This window comes from Artibeus jamaicensis, unplaced genomic scaffold (genome assembly GCF_021234435.1).
Source record: "Artibeus jamaicensis isolate MK-2021 breed Jamaican fruit bat unplaced genomic scaffold, CSHL_Jam_final contig_415, whole genome shotgun sequence".
Classification (NCBI taxonomy): Eukaryota; Metazoa; Chordata; class Mammalia; order Chiroptera; family Phyllostomidae; genus Artibeus; species Artibeus jamaicensis.
This window is the reverse complement of record NW_026521823.1, coordinates 29,577,342-29,597,779: the sequence shown is the minus strand read 5'-3', so window position 1 is coordinate 29,597,779 and position 20,438 is coordinate 29,577,342. Positions and strand designations below refer to the sequence as shown.

At 35.1% G+C, this 20,438-nt stretch overlaps 1 non-coding gene across 1 annotated transcript; it reads right to left on the bottom strand.

Annotated features, from left to right (window-relative positions):
* Positions 1–15,687: 15,687 nt before the first annotated feature.
* Positions 15,688–15,821, bottom strand: LOC119061745 (small nucleolar RNA SNORA31). The gene has a single exon (XR_005084845.2). It is a non-coding gene; the product is annotated as a small nucleolar RNA SNORA31 (small nucleolar RNA).
* Positions 15,822–20,438: the final 4,617 nt, after the last annotated feature.

The window sequence follows — 20,438 nt, the reverse complement described above, 5'->3', positions numbered from 1 at the left end:
CTGGGCAGCTAGCAAACATCTCCAATAAAGAGAAGCCAGTTCTGGCTCTTGACAGTGAAAGCATACGGGAAATCTGAGTATGTAAATGAAAACAGTACAGGCATCGGGAATAATCATTGATGAAGCATTGATACAATCTGCTATCACAATATTTTAAGTTCTTTGGAAATTTCTCAATTTTTCAAAACTCCAACAGCATTAACAGGATATAACAATATTTCCAGTGGCTCTAACTCACAGTGCTTTAAAATAAAGTTGTTTTTCTAAAGCTAGCACAGGGAAGAGATTATGTAGTTGCAGTTCATATAATTTGTGTATAAAACTAACTTATTTCTTCTGTTCACACATGACTGTGTAGTTGAAGAAAGATTAAGTTATCTTCTCTAATAAGCTGTACAATTTCTAATTAGCTAAAGTCATTTTATATATCTAGATTTGCCTAAAATCTGTGGGTTGGTGTGTGGCAGCAATCTCAGCTGGAACAGCAGTGAATGTATATTCAGCATTGAATATAATTTGAAACAGTCTGATATTATATTCTGCTTGCCTTAATGTTTTTCTTATTCCAGTGTTAAAATGGTTGTGCATTTGAAGTAACCTTGATAAATCATTCAAAACGTAATTTCCCCCCAAACTGATAAGAGGTGCTATAAAAATTATCTTTTTGATAAGTCCTATATATGTATCTATGATAAAAATAATGTAAGCACTATTTCTGATGATGAAAACTCAGGACTATTTATTCCATAGAAATAATTATTACAACTAAAATAATTACTAAAAGGAATTATACTTTGGCCTACATGGTTGCAATGAAACCTGTCCTTCCCTACAAGTACAAAATGGCTGCATTGGCTTTGCTTCATTTTAGTGTGTTTGTTTCCGGGCTAGTGGAATGGAACTAACCTTACTCTGAAAGGAGCTGAAAATGTAGAAGTATTATTTTTCTAGGGATTTCCTGAAGTGGCTACAAACATAAATTCTGAGTAATTAAAATACCAATACCAATTTTCAGTTTGGTACATCTCTACTACAATGTGAGCTTTTTGCCAAGAAGTTTCATGATATAAAGAGTGACACTGCATAAGAAAATAGTGTGTTTATTCAGTCATTTGGCAACCACTAGAGAAAACACATTCCTCTTCAATGAAAACATCTCCTAGAACTGAACAGAAGGGGATTTTTATACCAGCAAGTAAAATACTTGTCAACAACATAATGAAGCAAAGAAAGAGGTATATAGAATAAAACCAAGAACTTGTAGAATTGTATTAGATTTTTGTCATGAATAGATAATTGCACTTGAAGAGGCAATTTACTATATGTGACCCCATTCCTTGTCCTTTGTCAAGTTCAATTCCACCCACCCAGATGACATGAGCTATTTGTGGGTTCTGTCTACACAAGCAAAGTGAAATGGACAGTTGAGCATTTATCCATTGACTTTAATCAATGTAGGTAGATCCTTTATAAATTCTTGGTCCTTAAGAAAAACAATTTGTCTTTCATTAATTATCTGGATAAATGTCTCCAATCTTCTGTAAAATTTGACTTTTTAAATGTTTTGGTGGGCACTAATCAGTTCATAGTAATTCGATGTTCTTATACTCCATTCTATTAAAAAATGAATAATTTTGTTTGTTTCCAAAATCTAATTACTTTGCCTGTCTAGTTACATTTTATTCAGTAGTCCACATTTCAGCAATGTGCTAATAGAAGAACTATCCTGGTTGGACTATCTACTTCATTTTTGCCATCCCATCATTGAGGCAATAGGGGCAATGGGAACTTCCAAAAGGAGACATTTCCATCATCAGAGTATCCTGCTGTTCATTGTCTTGGCCAATAGTTGTGTCTGCTAACAAACACCTTTGAGATTCATATCGTAATATAATTTCCTATATGCCTGTTTATAATAAAAATAAACTCTGACATGTGATATACCCTCTAACGAGATTGTTAGTAACTGATACCCACAAATACAGGTGGTAAACATCTCTGGAACACTGACATGGAGTTTTTCCAAAGGAAGGTAGGGAAGCCATTTGCGCCTATAATGATACTGTATTTTACGCTAACAAAATGTTACTGTCCATTGAAGGATTAGAATTGTCCTATAAGTAACAAGATCTTGCTTACCTAGGGCATAAACCTAAAGCAGGAAACAGAGAAGTTGGTCAAAGAAAAGGAGGGGAAAAAAGGATGTACAAAAATCTTCATCAAAAGGCAACTTAACAGTAATTTACTCCAGCTAAAGGCAAAGTCAGTTTCAGATAATTTATATAGATAACTTATAAGGTATAATCCTGAAATTGTAATGACCAAGCACAGTAAGTTTATGTGTTTTTCCCTTCCCTTTTTATACAATAAACTGAGGCTACATTTATGTTTGAGACTGTTGATAAATATATTCTTTTTTGGCCAACTAAGTAGCTGCCCTCCTTGGAAGATGGCTATAAATAGTTGTGATATGCATCTTCACAAACGCTGCTAATCTGTGCAAAATGCTAGCATATTAGACAGTTGATATTATTCATATCCTAGTTTTCTCTATAAGGTTAATGTGGTTAAAATTTTAATCAATATATGTAAATATGTCTCTACTGGAAGTAATATGGTAGAGAACTTTTTGCGTAACATATACAGGGTGTTTTCTTAAGGAAAAATAAAGGGTAGTTTTGTCCTCACATAAAGTGACAGGTTGTTTTTAGAACAGAAAATAGGAGTGAGTAGAAGAAAACCTGCATGAATATATAGAGTTGTAGAAAATTCAGGAAAAGGGAATCCTATTTGTCCTGATCAAAGCCAGGTAAAATATATAAGATTATTCTTAATGAATTTCAACTTTAAGTATTCTAATAATGCAAAAGTAAAGTGTTTTTTTTTTCTGTTAAAAACCAAACAAAAATTTCTTGGCTCATTACGGTGTTCTTAATGAGGGGCAGCAAAAAGGTCTTTCTTTACCTCTGATTAATAGGCCTACCCAACAGAGAGTCTCTGTCTTATCAGAATTCTTTTCTGTGTTTTATGCTGACCTTTTTCATGTCATTGATTATCCAAGAGAACGAAGTCTCACTATTGAAATAGCTAAGGTTCTTTACAATCCTGTCACTGCCTATGTCTACTTTGAAATTCTTTTATAGTCTCTTGCTTAAATAAGTAGCCAGGTATCGTTTCTCACTAACTCATGATCCTGTGTAATCAAATGTCGAAACAGCCTGACGATTTTTGATATTTTGCTTTCCCCAAATCAAATCCTGAGTGATATATTTTGCGCTTGTAGATTTCCCAGGTGCTCCTGGGAATATCATAAAGGATTTCTTCTTTCACCTTGCAAAAAGAGAGCTGCTAGAAGTAATTAGGTTATTTGATATGAGTTGCACGGGTTCTGTTGTCAAGTCAGAAGAGGAGATTGCACTTACCTGGTTAAATGTGGATGAGTAGAATGCTATTAATACAAATATTGCAGGGAGCACTTGAGATTTCTAGGGATTTGTCACTGCATTGGCTGTCTAGAGCACGTTCCTATTATCGGCATCCTGGTGCTCCTCTGCCTGCTATTAAAAAAGAGTTTAGCATGATCGGTCACTATTTCATTTTATTTAAAATATTATTTGGTTACAGTTTTACTTATTTGGTTGAAATCAGTATATCTTACTGGTTTTTAAGTGAGGCTATATCACTTACAAAGTTTTCATATACGGATGTTCTGTACCTTCTTTAGACTTAGTGAATCTTTTTATTTGATGACCTTGACAGAGTCCTCATATATTCTTAATGACCTTGATATAGTCTTGTTATGGGTTTTGTATATTCATAATATGTTATGTCTCTAGATTATTATATATGAAGATATTTATTTTGTAAAGACATTATGTTCAACTATTTTAATAAATTGGGTATAATATTCACTATTACAGAGAGTTCTTTGAAAAGTAAAAAAATATTCATTATGTTTATAGGTATTTTATCTAAAAGTTGAACTCTCATAAGAGCTATCACTTTTGAAATTTATAATTAGTCAACCACAGTGACTTAAACTTTTTTGTTATCTACAGAAAACTCTTTACTTCACTCTGATGCTTTCCTGAAACACTTGCAAATCAACTACAACTGATGGCTTTTTCTTTAACAATAAGTGATTATCTCCAAGACCCTTAGAATATGAATATGCTAGTCAGGTACTCTTGGGCATGGCCTTCTGGTGGCATTTCATAGATAAATTTAGGACCACAGAGTAAAGTAAATCAGAATTTCCAGAACCTTCATGTTTGTAGTACTGTATATATGTGCTTTTGCTTGACAGTCCAAGGCTGAAATGTAGGGGAAATTTTTTTTAGTGGTTATTTTATCTCTTCAGCATTTGCCCACTTGGGGAACTGCTCAGGCTTCTGGAAATTTGAAAGTTAAGCAGACAGAGTATCAGAAGGAAACTTGAATTGTCCAAAGAAACACTTCAAAGCAACCTCCACATGCTCCAACTCTCCTCACAGCCCCAAAGCTACCTTATCTTGAAGTTTACACATTCTATGGCCTACAAGGTCCCTTCAGTTTTATGACCTGCCAACTTTCTTCCCCATAAATTGTTTTTGCTTACATTAGACTTGGTTTTTAATTAATGACATTCATGAAGGGAGAATAACTTGTTATTCTATGCCTGATTTTTGATGGATTGTATTTTTATATCTCTGAGTTCGCATATGACATTCTGGTAGTTTTTTACTAAAATAGACTATCATTTAGCATTTCCTTTGCCTTAAAGTAAGAATACAATCCATCACTTGATTTTTTTTGTGCCTTTTACACATGTGAGAGCATTATTTTCTCACATTTGAGAGGTTGATTGGGGATTTTGAACTGATATGTATAAGGTAATATGTCATAAATTTATATTTTTAAAATAATAAATATAAGCTTTCAGTTTCAACCAGAACATCTGATTTTCAGAACGGTTCATGGTTGTTAGTTACGTGGGGGCTGCCCATATTTAGCTTTTGCTCTCTTTTTAATGGAAAGAAGCAAGAGAGAAGGTGTGGAAATGAGCATTGGTTCAGGAAATTAGCTCCGTCTGCCAGATAATTCATATCCGTTCCCTTCTTCCATTCCTTCAACGCTAAGAGATTCTGTGTTTGTCTGGTTTCTGTCTAATTTAAAGAGACTCTCTTTGGCAAATGCTGATGGTAGCACATTTCACAGAGAACAATCCTTTAATAATGAGAGTTACAGTCAGACTAGGAACATTGAAAGGGATGTCGAAACTGATTCGTGATTGTTTTGGATTGAGGCCCAACTGTCATGTGGTTCAGTCAGATTTATATAAAATAAATGGGTTGGGTGTATCCCAGCATCAGCACAGCAAACTCCCTCTCAGAACTTGTCTCTTTCCTTTGCTATTTCACCATTCCAATTTATTTTGCACAGGGAAGACCGACAAGGCTTTCTGGTTAAAATTCTGGTTTTATTACCTCCCAATGAATATCTTTTTAAAAGCACCCATTTGCCCTCTGGGTAATGTCCAAACTCATTTTCATCATTTATGTATGTTTCTCTGCCATACAGCATGAATAATATTCATGAAAATTAAGTTCACAAGTTTGGAAAACTAGAAAACAGCAAATCTAAAAGAAAGAAAGATGAGACAAAGCAGCCACGGAAAAGTTTAAAACCTAAGGTGTCATTTATAACCAAAAATTTTTCAGGTATAAATTGTCTACAGAGCCATGCAGTAATGGAAACCAATAGGAAGAAAGAGAAACACATAGGGACCTATTTAAGGTAACTCATCTCACTTAGATATATTATACACTATTAAGTATATATTCCATAACAAAATAAACACCTGTCTTATCTGGAAGATGTGTATTCAGAGAGAGATGTTTTGAAATGCAGGCCTTGAATAAATTTCTATGGAAACTACATTGGTATTAAAATCATATTGTTGAAAATATGGAAATCAAGAAAATATTACATAAAACTAATGAAACATTTTAACGAACATGTATAGCTCAGCATATATACTAAATAGAGCAATGGTGTAATAAACTAGTTTATGGAAATAATTGGGGCTGCAATTGCACTGCAGAAAGAATACCTGATTAAATGTCTAAATATCTAATTTTCATATTGGTTCAGACATTGTCTAGTATCATAGCCATATACAGGCAAAAAAAAAACCCTTTCTTAAATTTATTACTTGCATCTGAAAGAAGCATAAAGTTGTAAAAGAATGTGAATAAATTTGAAGTCTGACAGGTTTTTTCAAGTAATCCCTTTATTACTCACCATTTACATTATTTTAGCAAATTACTTTACTTTTTTACCATATTTCTCTAATCTATAAAAGTAATAATGATTTGTTTATTAAATATTAATCTTTTTTCTATAAAATAGAAAAAACAGTTATGGTTTTACTTTGCATCTCTCTGATGGCTAGTGATGGTGAGCATCATTTCATATGTATATGGGCCTTCTGTGTGTCTTCCTTAGAGATGTGTCTGTTCAGGTCCTCTGCCCATTTTTAAATCGGATTGTTTGTCTTCCTGGAGATGAGTTGGGTGAGTTCCTTATATATTTTAGAGATTAAACCCTTGTCCAGTGTGTCATTGGCAAGTATATTCTCCCGTAGAGGTGGTTCCCTTTAAATTTTGATGATTTTTTTTTAGCTGTGCAGAAGCTTTTTAATCACCTCATATCTGTCAAAATGCTGCCATTAATAAGTGAACCATCAAGAATTACAGGTAAGGTTGTGGAGAAAAGGGAACCTTACCTCACTGGTGGTGGAAATGCAGACTGATGCAGCCACTGTGGAAAACAGTATGGAATTTCCTCCAAAAAACAAAAAATGGAACTGCCTGATGACCCAACAATTTTACTACTGGGAATAAACCTAAGAATTTCAAAATACCAATTCAAGAGAACTTATGCACTCTGATGTTTATAGCAGCACTATTAGAGGTAGTCAAGTGTTGGAAACAGTTGGTAGGTACGTGGATTAAAAAACTGTGGTGCATCTACACAATGGAATTCTATGCAGCAGAAAGAATAAATTCCAACCCTTTGCAATAATGTGCAACGAACTGGAGACTATTATGCTAAGTGAAATAAGCCAGTTGGTAAAAGACAAATTTTATATGATATCACTTATAAGAGGAATCTAATGAACAAAATAAACTAATGAGCAATACAGAGCCAGAGACATGGAAACAGGGAATAGACTGCAAGAGGAAAAGGGGGAAGGGGAGGATGGTGGAAAGAAGGGGAAGGGAGTAATCAGAGAACATGTATGACTGACCACGGACATCAACAATGGGGCAGGGATGGACTGTGGGAGTCAGGGATGGGGAGGGGCAGAGGTAGGAAAAGAGGAAAAATTGGGACAATGGTAATAGAATAAGGAGTAAAATAAAAAGAGAAAAGAAAAAAATATTTATATTTTACTTAGGAATATCACAGAAATGATGTGAGTTGAATATAAATTTTAAATGCTCCTGTTCATTTTTTAACAATATAAATTTAAATAAAATGTACTCATTATATATTAGCTTTATTTTCTGAAAGATTCTGTATTATCATTCACAAATACACCTCTCCCTGTTAATCAACAGTTTAAAACTCTGAAAATTGGAGTTTTAGAGATTGTGACATACAAGGAGATTGGGGAGCTGAGTAGATATGCATGGTTTTGTCAGCCATAAAGACCAGTTTGGATATTTTCCAGAGGGCAAGCAGGTCCTTTTCAGTGTGTATTAATGAGAAATATGATAATTATGATTCAGAAAGATTATCCACATTTTATGCAGGAAACAAATTGTACTCTGAAAATTCTGAGGCCAGAGGCAAATGTCATGGATGTGGCATCACCCAGTAAAGAAATGAGAGCATCCAACAGTAAAAATTGGAATAGAAATAAAAGACATGGACCCACAGTCCTGGTGACTGCCTGGGAACAGATAGTTGGGAGGAATAAAAAAGAATTCTATGATGGTTCCAGAATGCAGATTTTCAAGATGGCATTTTGGAATTATTTAAATCACTTGGCAGACAAAAATAGCAATGATCGTATTGCAGGAAATAGGAGGTAAAATACTATGGCTATTTCCTAGCCTTATTACTCACAGTGTGGTTCATGAGCCAGCAGTATCATGTGCATCGGGAGATTTATTACAGGTTCAGAGTCATCAGCTAGACCCTAAAACCACTGGATCTGAATCAGAATTTTCTCGCAACTCAGCTGACCTAGGTGGTCATTGTTAATAAAGGACAGAACTGGACGTAGACCCTGTCACTGTCACTTACACTTGACATATTTGAGATTCCTGCCACATTAGGCTCTTCAGACGTAGACATTCTGGTTTCTGAAAATGGGGCAGAACACTTATACTAGAAGACCCAGGATGCAGCCCACTATAATTAAAGCTGCTGCTGCAATGCTCAGCTTGGGCTCTTGTGAGAGTAAACATGTAGGTAAAATAAGGAGTCCTTTTCAGTCAAAGGAAATAGCTTTTATTATTATGAAGGAGCAAATTTTTTTTTGCCTCAAATAAAAAATAAGCATTGAGAGTACTTCTTAAATTTGGTGCTTGGAGGTGTCATTTCAGCAACGATGCCCTGAAAAAACAATGTAGTTGGGTGTTGAAAGTGCTTTATCCCAGGGATAAAGATCTAGGTTACCCAGTGATCAAGAAAACTAGACCAGCAGGTGTGGTGAGAGTGAGGAATTTGAGAATAGTAAGGGATTTTAGATGATGGACACCAGTTAAGGACTTGAGATCAAGGGCATCAATCAACAGGGAATGCTGACTGGCTCAAAGAAGTTCACTTTCATCTGTTTAAAAATGTTGTGAACACTCACTACTCACAAAATCAGCAGTAGTACAGGGTGTACTTGATGTGGGGTACGTGACTGGCTCTCCGTGGGGCAAAGATGGCCTGTAGCAGACCCCGTTTGACCCACATCCTCTCCGCATTTCCATCTCTACATGTGCCAGCCCAACTTCTGGCTGTCAGCATTCATGTGTCTTTCCCTGAACATTTTCTCTGTACTGTAGATCTCTCTGTCTACAGACAGGCAAGTATTGGGGAAGTATTAACAACTTGGGAAACAGTCCCTTACAAAGCAATGAATAAATATGCAGCTCCATTTATGCTATACTGAGGCACACACTCTAGCATGGCTCCAAGAACGACCCTGAAGAATTTGTCTCCCATTATTCCTAGGGGTAACTTATCTGGTTACGCCTTTTTTTTTCCGGTGCTGGGGGAGCAGGTTTTTACCATTACTATCTCACTGAAACTAACCTACCACTGTTTTCTGAGATCCTCTCTCATGTAAATGACTAGCACCCAAACCCTTTTATCTGGGAACTCTAAAATGGAGGCCATCAGAGTATGATTCCGTTCATTCACGAAGTTGAAAGAAACTGCTTGTGGCGCTTTGTGAATCATAGAGGATCAAAGAGAGATTCAAAAAGTCACCAACATTTGAAAAAGAGATGGAGAAAAGTGTCTACAACGGTTCTAGGAAAAACCAGTTGACGAAACAGGAGAAGAATTGTGGGAATTTGCTCTCAAAGAGCTAGAAGAAGGCCATGCAGGCAAGAAATAATCACAATGCCAGTGATTTCAGAAATGTTAAGTATTTTAATAAGTAAAAGTATTCATTGTTTTCAGCACACTGATCATCTCTGTGGCATGTGTAGGCAATAGTCAGATTCTGGTACATCTAACAGATCGATGGAAGGGAGTCAGAAGAGGTTAATTTGGTGGATGAATGATAGGAAAGGGTGGTGGGAAAAAGTAAAAGTTTTTGGTAAAGGGATTGTACAAAAGAAATTTTGACGAGAGGAGGGTAGTGAAAATAGAAAACTAATGACTGACAGGATTTTTTTACTTTGGGAGGTTGGCACACAACGCAATATGATGTATTATAGAACTGTACACTTAAAACTTATATAATTCCATGAACCAATGTCACCCCAATAAATTTAATTTAAAAATAGAAATAGACAAATTAAAAAAGAAAACTAATAATTGAAAAATATGAAGGAAGAGCAGCAGGGTATTAATTCAGAGATATCTGAGTGAGTCTACAGTGTGATAAACTAAAAAATACAAAAGGGTAAGAGTTTAGGGCAGGGAAATGAATATTTGAAACTAAACTTTAAAGAAAGAGATTGAAAAACAATTTTTTTCCTGTCAAATGGAAGCAATTATTTTGTGACCTGCAATCACAGAAATTCGAACTTGAGCTTTCTTCAAGGCACAACAAGATAAATAAAAGATCCCCCTTCGAATAGAGTAATTACAGGAAAATACATAATGAGAAGATATATTTTTGACCTGAATTTCAGGTATTCATTATCAAAATAGCCTAGATTTATGAAGTAAATAAAAGCTTTCCACTTAATTAAAGATGGAGGAGGTACTACCTGAGGGGACCCATGAGTAATTGGCATTTGCCAAAATTACTCTAGGTAAGTCAGACTCATAAATGAATCAAGTAATTTATGTAGGATTTGGGTGCTAATTAATAGTTTGATAACCTATATTCCAGGTTTACTAACTGTCATTGTTATTTAACTTTTACTTTTCACTTATTTTTACTTAATGAGCTTTTTTTTTATTGTAAATTGTGACCTGCATACAAAAATGAATGATTCATAATACTGATTTTGGTGTATTATTCTAAAGTGAACATGTGTTTAACCACTATTTGAGAGAAAAATAACACATTGCCAGGAACCAAGAAGCCTTTTTCTTTCACTTTACATCAACATCCATTCCTTAGCCCTCTAGGGTAACTGTATCCTCAAACTGCTATTCTAAAACTATACTTCAAGACAGTCCGATATTTCCCTTAAGTAGAATCATAGAGTATAGATTTCTGTGTACATGATACAACTTCTTGTATCCACCATAAACTTTGAGACTAATAGTCGCTGTCGCATGTAGCTGAAATTTGTTACATTTAATTGAATTGTAACATCCTCTGCTGTGATTATAGTTTAAATTATTGATCCATTCTATTTCAGATGGCTGTATGAACTTTGTTCATTTTGTATTGAAAATATTTCCTTTTGCTCTGTGGTTTAGAGTTGCTCCTTGGTTATGCTTCTATAATTAGATCTACATTTCAACTTGAATAAATTTTTGTGCATATCATTTTGTACAAATTTCACATAGTACTGGTTTGGACATTCTCGCACTTGCCCGTTGACACACATGGAGATGGTGGGTAGGAAATCACACATGTGGAAATCATCAGTGTCTGAGTGTTCTGATTGCTCCCCTCACTACACACACCCTGGTCTTCATAGTCATTTTACAGCTATGCTCATTGAAGTGTTTGTCCAATTTAAACATTCCCATGACCACAAAATATCTTTTGTATTTAACATGTTACATTAGGTGAGTTAAAAGGATCCTAGACTCACTAATAAATGTAATCATATTTAGTCAGCAGTTACAATTGAGCAAAACCAGATATTTTCACATTTGGGTATTTTGAGCTAGAAAAGATCCTACAATTTGTCTAATATAGCCCTTCTGTAGACACAAAAATGTGAAAGAGTTAGTTCATATTAACTGGAATAAAAAGTACTACTGGGAGTGATACTGAAGTTAGACCTGAAGCATACATACACATTATGTAACTTCTTTTTTTTTTTGCATTATTTGAAAATGCCTTCATTTTTAGCAGCATTTTTATTGTTAAGTTTCATCTTCAAATTTTTTGGCTATTGATTTAATTTTTTCTTTTATTTTTTAAATATATTTTATTAATTATGCCATTACAGTTGTTCTATCTCCCCCATTCATTCCCCTCCACCCTGCATAGCCCCTCCCCCACCATCCCCCCCTTTAGTTTATGACCACGTGTCTCAAGTTCTTTAGATTCTGTATTTCCCATACTATTCTTGCCCCCCCCCCGTCTATTTTGTACCTATTGTCTATGTTACTTATTCTCTGTACCTTCTCCCACCTTCTCCTCCTCCCACTCCCCTGTTGCTAACCCTCCATGTGATCTTCATTTCTATGGTTCTGCTCCTGATCTAGCTGTCCTCTTAGTTTGCTTTTGTTTTAGGTGTGGTTGTTAATAACTGTGAGTTTGCTGTCCTTTCACTGTTCATACTTTTTATCTTCTTTTTCTTAGGTAAGTCCCTTTAACATTTCATATAATAACTTCTTTAATCTAACTTTTGTCTCGTTTAGAATGAAACCAACATGGCTTCCCTCATAACACTGACTAAAATTTATATTTAATACTGGAATGTAGTGGACTGTCTTGGACATTGCATGTGGTCAGCATCTCAGTCTCTTTACTGTTTTGTTTTGTAAATGTAGAAGCAGTACCAGAGATGACCTGTGTCTACATTATCAGAAACATTAACTGATGCCCAGACCTTCCAGTTCACTTCCCAGTGTTCTTCTAATAAAACTTTATGACTTCAACATCATTGCATAAAAAATAAAAAAGAAAAATATATTTATTTGACTATTTGAGTAAAGTACTGATATTGTAATTGGGCCATTGAAAACTATGTAACTTTCCATTAAAGTTACAGAGGTTTTTTTATATATAGAAGGTGCTTTGAAGAAAATGTAAGAAATAACTAGACATCCTAACATACATTTTTATATTTTATATAAAATCATCTTCAGTATTGAAGAATATTCATTAAATTTTAATTTCATCATTACTTGTAATGGTCAAACTTTTACAGTTTTACATCTCAGGCCTAAAACGTCGCTTATGTCTTTGGAATACCTTTATCTGTATTCCTTAACATATATTTTAACACCTTTCCTAAAACACATTTGAACACTCTTATGTTTCACACCTTCTTGTTGCTTATGTATGTGAAACCTGAATATGTCCAGACTTTTTTTTAAACCTGATCCCATTCTTTCCCCTGAACGCATTTGAGTATGTCCGCCTGCACCACGAGACAACAAAGGACCTACAAGAAGCGTATAATTCAATGTCTAGTTTTTACTAACGAGAGTTTTGAGAAGGCATTTTTATTCCTTTCTAGTATCATCTGTGATATTTCCAAACTGGTCTGAACAATTAACCCAGGCACTGTAGGTTAGCCAGTACTCGCTCAAGTCCGATGAGCTAGCTTAATAGAACCCACAGCCATTGTCACCAAGAGCACCTGACCCACCTGTTCTGTGAAAATAGGAGGTGGGCTCCCCAAGACGCAAGAAAACCCTGGTGCCAGCACGAGGCCCTGTCACCTTTGCACCAGTTCAGAAAAGGGAGCCGTTTTTCCCACAGATTTAATTTAGATCCAGCATCCATCATTCAAAAAGCCATTTCTTACTTCTCCTTGAAGCCCTTGTTACACATTGTCAAAAAAATAAAGGAAAAAGAAAAAACCAAAACCTCGCTTTTGCTACAGCGCTTACCAAATACATCTTATTAGCAATGTATATGGAAGCCTAGTGCTTTGACTCTATTAAACATATGCAGAGAATTTTGTGTCCGTTTGCTTATGATTCTTTTCTTCCATTAAAGAAGAGCAATCTTAACTTCCCTTCCTTCTATTTCAGTGTCTTTGTTTTTTTTTTCTGCTTGCTTGTTTGTTTTGTTGTTTAGCTAAGGGGAAAAAGGGGGAGGGATTTGGAGGAACAAATAGGAAGGACACAGGGACGAGAACTAAGGGGGGTGGAAATGGGAGGGAGGTGGGGAGCAAGGGGCGGGGGAGGCTGGGATGGGAAAAATAGACAAAAAACTGTACTTGAAAAATAACTAAATAAAATTAATTAAAAAATTTACAACTATAAAAAAAGAAGAGCAATCTTATGTTAATTTCTTATCACCATTAACTATTAATGACTATGCATCCTTGCTTCTAAATCCTACAATTCCTAAACATTTTATGTGCTTTACTTAAGTCCTCAGCTAGGTAAACATTACTTTGGCATGCATTTTCTTTTTTTTAATATATCATCTGTTTATTGTGTTGCATATTCTCCACCCCAAGTCAAGTTTCTCCACTCTCCCATCTTCCACCTGCCCCAGCCCCCTTCCCCTCTTCTAATCACCGTATAATTATCTGTGTCTATAGGGGTATTTTTTAATTGGTATTCTACTACACAAAAAAAAAATCTCAAAATAAAGTTTAGTTTTAAAATATAAAATATATAAATGTATTTAAATAAATTTAAAATGTATAAAAATATTCAAAAACGAATTTTATGGGTGCATTTAAAAGTCTATTGTTTCTTAGTCATTTACCTACTTTGTACCATATACAAAAATAAACTCAAGATAGATAAAAGATTTAAATATCGGGCACAACACTATAAAAGTTCTAGAATAGAACATACGGAGGAAAATCCCAGATATTCCATGCAGCAATATTTTCAGTGATATGTCCCCAAGAGCAAGGGACATAAAGGAAAGAATAAACTAATGGGACCTCATCAAATAAAAAGCTTCTGCATGGCTAAAGAAAACATCAGCAAAATGAAAGGGGAACCAACCATATGGAAAAATATATTTGCAAATGATACCTTGGACAAGGGTTTGATCTCCAAAATATATAAAGAACTTTCTTTGGCCTGTGTTTTAAACAGAGCACTTGCTATCACTTTATCCTAAACAATTAAATGAAACATAAAACACACAGTCTTCCTGGTTTCTTCACATGATAATGTAAAAGACTGAAACAATGAAAAAAATGTGGGTTGTTGTTAAGATGCTCAGGACATTCTTCCTCTGAAGGTCATATTAATAATACAAATTTAAGATAACCTATGTGCTTAATGAGAACAATTAACCAGTCAATTTGCTATACTCTTACATCTGACCTTCTAATGGATGAAGTTATCTCCTAACTCTTTTATTAGCTTTTGATTTTTTTTATAAAGCACATTTCAGAGTGACAATAAGTCACACACCATGGCCTAATGATGCTATTAAAATTCAAGCCACTGCTCATAAAGCAGTTTAAGTCTCTTTGCCCTTTATAAGCCACATTTCTGTAGACACATTAGTAGGAGGTGGAGACGTATAATGGTATCTTTGGGCTTTTCTCAGCAGGTAAGCATGTTTCTTGAATACTAGCAAGCACAAATTCCTTCTGTGCCACAGGCTCACCTGGAGGGGCTTAAATACAGACGCAGGTACGTTCAGTTTTCATTATCTTCTATGGCTGTATCTTTGTTTTTTCACCAATTCTGATATCTACTTTTGAGTTTCATCTCCTTCAATCTCTCCAGGAAAAACAGTTGAGTCAGATATGTGTGAAAAACACATAGTAAAGCCATAGTAAAGTCCCAATGTTAAGTCACTTAGAAATACCCCATACACTTCTGAGAAACAGTGGATGCACATGTATCTTGAAGTCTTCATGAAAAGAATATGCTTGAGCCCTGGCTGGTGTAGCTCAGTGGACTGAGCGCGGGCTGCAAACCAAAGTGTTGCTGGTTCAATTCCCAGTCAGGGCACATGCCTGGGTTGCAGGCCAAGTCCCTACTTGGGGGGCACATGAGAAATAACCACACATTGATGTTTCTCTCCTTTCCTTCCTCTCTCTCTAAATAAAAATAAAAATAAAATCTAAAAAAAAAGAATATGCTTGATGTATAACACTGGTGACATTTCAAATGCTTTTATAAAACAGAGCTTACACAATACACTGGTAATCCTCTTTATTTATTTATTTTTCCCTAGGCCACAGGTGTAGTCCCCTATTCAATCTGGGCTGCCACAAAGACAGACAGACAGAAAGTGCAGGGATTTTTTTCTTTCCCATCCTAGTGCAAACCAAAAGAACAATGTTAGGTTGTTCAAGGTCTATCAGTGGATTCAAGGTCATCCTCTTTAGTGTACTTGTAATTGAAAAACTGTTCAGCATTCAGAGAGCATAATTTTATTTTAAGGGGTATGTTAGTTTCAAGTCAGACCTGATACTATTTCTAATCTGAAAAACCTAAGCATTATTTTTTTTGTTTTTATTAGAAATCAACTATCACCCCCATTAAAAATGCTATTTTTCTTTGCAAGATCAAATATCAAAGGTATTTCTCTAAAAAGGTCCATACCATCTTCTCCAGTCATATTGCTCCAAATATCTCACATATTTAAGAAGAAATCAGCCCCTGGCTGCTGTGGCTCAGTGGATGGAGCACCAACCGGACTGCAAACCAAGGAGTTGGCAGTTCCATCCTAGTCAGGGCACAGGCCTAGGTGGCAGGTCAGATTCCCAGTAGGGGGCGTATGAGAGGCAACCACACACTGATGTTTCTCTCCCTCTCTTTCTCCTGCCCTTCCCCTCTCTCTAAAAATAAATAAATAAAATCTTTTTTAAAAAAGAAGAAATCAAATTACATTGATAAAAGTCCTATCTCTACTCCAGAAGTATGTATCTTGACCATCTTTCTAAAATGCCACTACAATTACATGTAAAAGTTGTATGCATATTTTATAATATTTCTATGTAGGTGAATCTCAGTAAATAAACATATGCTCACCTTTATATATTATTTTCTCCAGACTCTCATTTAATATTTCTTCTTGGATTATTTAATTAAAAGGGCACTATACTAACTATAGATAATAGAAAACAATACAATAAATTGCAAAGACATGTTTCCAGTTGTCAGGGACCAAATTCAGCATCATCAGCATAGATTGTACAGGAGCGATTTGACTCCTCTATAACCACCTGTCTTGTCCAGAGCAACTGTGGCAAATGCCAACTGCACAAGGATCCTCTTATAAACTGTGCTTTCTGTTCTGTTTATAATGTAGTATTTACTCATTCATTCATTCATTTTCTTTACACACTGATATAACTTAGGCAAAGGAGATACTTCTACCTCCAACTTAATGGATATAAACATTATACATGTGGATTATTCAAATGCCTTTAGAAGTACTGGTCAGGTTTTCCAGGAGCACATAACAGAAAACATCCAAATAGCTGGAATATTAAATTAAAAAGAACACAATTTGTTTCTCTGACACATACAACTTAGATATCGTCAGTCGAGGTCTGGCAGGGCAACTTCATGCTGTTTTCGGTTCCCTGAATCTCTCTTCTGTTTGCCACCATTTTTAAGACACAGGTCTTGCTTTCATGGTTCAGTGTGCCAGCTGGAGTTCCAACAGAGGAAGGAAGTAGTATGTCTATGTTCATACTTCTATCACTGTCTGAAATTTAGTAACATGTCTACAACTCTCTGAAAATGAGGCTGAAAAAGGTGGTGTTTTCATGGAATGAAGATAATTGGGCAGCTGAGTTAAGAGGGAAGATCAGACTGTGGACTAGGCACCTGATATGATTTTCCATACAAGTGAATTAGAACATATATGTCTCTAGACTTAGAATGTTCCCTCTCTGCTGCTAATTTTACTATGTGTTTCACAATTGTTTTTTTCTGTGAATTCAAACTCTGAATTTATGCATAGTTTTGCATATAATACTTTGGATAAATATCAAAGTAAGATCAGGCTGCTAAAAATAATATATATCATTCCTATTACCTCTCACTTATATAGTAATATCCTCAATAATATATGTATCTCATATGAGAGAAGTAAGAGTATGAAAGGAATTGGGCGGCAGGAACCATGGTGAGAAAGGTGAATTATCATAATTTCAGAACTCCAAGGATTAAAAAGAAGTTAAAATAACTTTTAGAAACAGTGGGATGATGCTTTTAAAACTAAGAGGAAATTATTTAGGAACCTGTTTTATCCTTATTATTTATTAAAAGATATTTTAGACATGTAAAAATGCAGACAATAGCCACCTATATATTTGTATGAAAATGCCTTACAAATGTTATTCTAACAAAAAAAGAATATTATATATAAAAACTTGAGATAGAAGAAACAATGGAATTTGACTATGATCTAAAAGAAGAACTAGAATTTGACACTTTTAAAATCCTCTCTCAAGTTCGGTGACACGGATTTTCCTATAGTAATTAGTATTTACGTAAACCTAAAAAAACAAAATAATATATGTATCTAAATTTGAAATTGTGAAAATTTCACCCAACTTGATATGCATTTCTTTTAGAAAGGTCTCCTCATCAGCTAAGACAGAAAACTACTTTCTTAAGTTGTCAATTAAAAAAACTTACAATATTACTGTAATTTAATACAAATTTAACAATGAGGTTAACAAATGTAACATAGCTTATTATTTCCAATGTTTGTCTGAAAAGAAAGTTAGCAGAAAGTCCTGGAAGATCCAAAATAAATTTAACTTAGTCTATGTGATTCAAAAAGTTAATGTTAAAACATATCTGTCTAGTAAAATAGATCTTTTAGAAATATTGAGGAACCTAATTGCAGCTCCAAAAAATTGGCAAGAATATTCTTAACTATTAGAGACAGACTTCTTCTGAAAATAAATCTTCTGTAAGACCAATTCTCCCTGCAAGAACAACAAAGGGAGCAGAACCAAATTTTTAAAAATCAGTTTATGTCACTAGGGCAGCGATTTTCAACTGTTTTCATCTCATGGTACACACATAAACTAATTACCAAAATTCTGCAGCACACCAAAAAATATACTTTTTTGCTGAGGTAACAAAAATATAATTTTTGCCAATGTGACAAAAAATATACATAATTTTGATTCATTTACGCCTTATGCCTCTTGTTGTGTTGGCTGTTGTCGTTTTTTTTATTTGACAATTTAAGGGAAAAGAGGTCAGTACCCCTGACTCAATAGTTGGGTATGGCATGTTTTAAAAATTTTTGCAGCACACCAGTTGAAAATCACTGTGTAAGGGAAGTGCAAATTAGACCAGTATCGAAATTCCTGCCTGTACCTATTACGACGATGGCTAAAATCCAAAACACTGATGACAACAAATGATGGCAATGGCACATAGTAATAGAAACTCTCATTTATCGCTGGAAGAAATCCAAAATGGTATGCTTATTAAGAAAGACTATAGATTTATCTTATAAATTTTATCACACTCTTACCATATGATGCAATAAACACAGGCACTGGTATTTACCCAAAGGAATGAAAAACTTACATTCACGTAAAAACCTGCACATGAAAATTTATATAAGTTTTTTTCCAAAATTTGGAAGCAACCCAGATGCTTCTCAATAAATGAATGGATAAACATCTGCAGTATATTCATATGATAGAACATTATTCATTGATAAAATGAGCTATCAAGCCACAAAAAGACATGAAGAAACCTTACATACATATCACCAGGTGAAAGAAATGAGCCTAGAAAGACTACATTTGGTATGATTCCAACCATATGACATTCTGAAAAAGTCAAAACTATGGATACATTGAGAAGATCAGTGGTTGACAGACATTGAAGGGAGGGGGAATGGGGTGAATAGGTGGAACATGGCGGGTTGAGGGCAGTTAAATCATTCAGCAGGATGCTATAATGGGGCACACCTGTCATTCCACATTTGTCAAAACACACAGAATGTACAATAGAGTTAACCTTAATGTGAACTCTGGACTTGAAAATGAGGTATCCATGTTGGCTCACTCATTATAAAAACTGTAAGATATTAATACAAGATGTTAAGTACAGGGGAGACTGGGGAGAGCACAATGGGAAGGGTATAGTCTAACTCTGTGCCTTCTGCTCCATGTTTCTACAAGCCTAAAACTGTTTAGAAATTTCCTATTCATTAGAAAAGCCCACAAAACAATACAAATTGTTTCCCAAACATAGTCAGTATTACATTCCTTTGATGCAATTGTTAGGCAGAATTGCTATTTTAAAGAGTAAAGCAGAAACCTAAAACAATATATGGTTTGTAAACTAACACCTGACAGATGCTGCAAACAAATTTGTTCTATCTGTCATCACATTTTAAAATGTTTAAATCTGCGTTAAGCAGTGCATGCATTTTATTTTGTCACAGTTTCTCAAGCCTTGTGTATAGTCAGGGTTTTCCAGAAACAGAAACCATAAGATATAGATAGATGATAACTAGATACAAAGGACGGATTTATTATAGGAATTGGCTCTTCTGACTGTGGAGAGACCAAGAAGTCCCAGGATCTGCTGGCTCTGCAAGCTGGAGAACTGGCAAAGCCAGTGGTGGAAGCCAGTACCTGGAGTTGGAGATTATCATTTCTTACTGCCTTACTAACCCTATGGTCCCACTTTTCCAGGATTTACCAAAATGGTTAATTTATAAACAATACTTATGGTACTTTTAAATATTGTTGTTTCCTTCATCTTTTACTCAGCCTGTTGGTGAGGAAGTGATTCCACCCTGGGGCCATGGGATGGACTAACTCAGGACACTGAACATCAGAATGGTGAGATCAAAACTAGGGTGTTAAGTCACATACATGTACACTCAGAGACCGTGGAGGAGGCCCAGCACGCCACCCCGAGCCCCAGGGGTGGGCTGGCCCTTGGGAACACTGTGAAAAACCAGGGGCAGTGTGGGGAAGACTGTAGCATCAAGA